General features: G+C 26.5%; 1 protein-coding gene across 1 annotated transcript in view; it reads left to right on the top strand.

Moving 5' to 3' along the window:
• LOC119585019 overlaps positions 1 to 843 on the top strand; it is a gene marked incomplete in the record, with an annotated part of 10,106 nt that overhangs the window by 310 nt on the left and 8,953 nt on the right.

An 843-nucleotide genomic window follows, 5' to 3' on the forward strand; every position in this document is an offset into this window, starting at 1 on the left:
ATAGCAATCTTCGTTTGTTAGATTATCGTTTAAGGTTAATGTGGTAAGGAAATGTTATTGGGAATACATATAGATGTGTTGTGATTTACAAGAATGAGATGTAATTAAAGACGAAATTGTGAAAACAAGGAAAATGTTGTCATTTCTAAAGAACGAGTTTCGAAATCAAGGATTTTGTCATTGCCTTTCAGTACTTCTTCTATTTTTTATCTTTTTATTTATTTTTTTTATTAGTATTAAAGACATGTTTGAGTATGAGCAATGATTTCTTGTATGTGGATCTTCAATATTAGTGTTAGTTGCAAACATTATATGTATTTTCACATATAAGCTGCATAATTTGTGATTTTCTATTGTCTGTGATTATGTACTGAGGATTATACTTGCATTTTTTTCCTGTTGGTCTTTATATTTTATATGGTTTAATATATATACATTATTTTCTTTATTGTTATTTATTTTGCTTGGCTGCTGCATCTATATATTATAGAAGGTGTATGTGTACATATAGGGATTGAGTTTTAATATAAATATCCCTCTTTTTGTGATTGTCACCAGATTTGAGGAAACTGCTTTTTCATTCGCATTTTCATTTCGATAAGTCGGAGGAATTTTCAAATTATTATGTGTAAGATTGGAACCTTTTCTGTTTTAATGAATTGGTAATTGTTATATTTTTAGAAAATTTTGATATATCCATTTGCTTATCGAAGGTTTAGATGCTTTTCTTTATTTTAAGCTTTGAATCTACAAATTTACAAGTAATTTACGAAAAATATGTTTTGTTGTGTGATCAAAATGAGTAAACATTTAGATTAACAAATAAATTGATACATTGATTGT

This window comes from Penaeus monodon, chromosome 19, assembly GCF_015228065.2.
Source record: "Penaeus monodon isolate SGIC_2016 chromosome 19, NSTDA_Pmon_1, whole genome shotgun sequence".
Lineage (NCBI taxonomy): Eukaryota > Metazoa > Arthropoda > Malacostraca > Decapoda > Penaeidae > Penaeus > Penaeus monodon.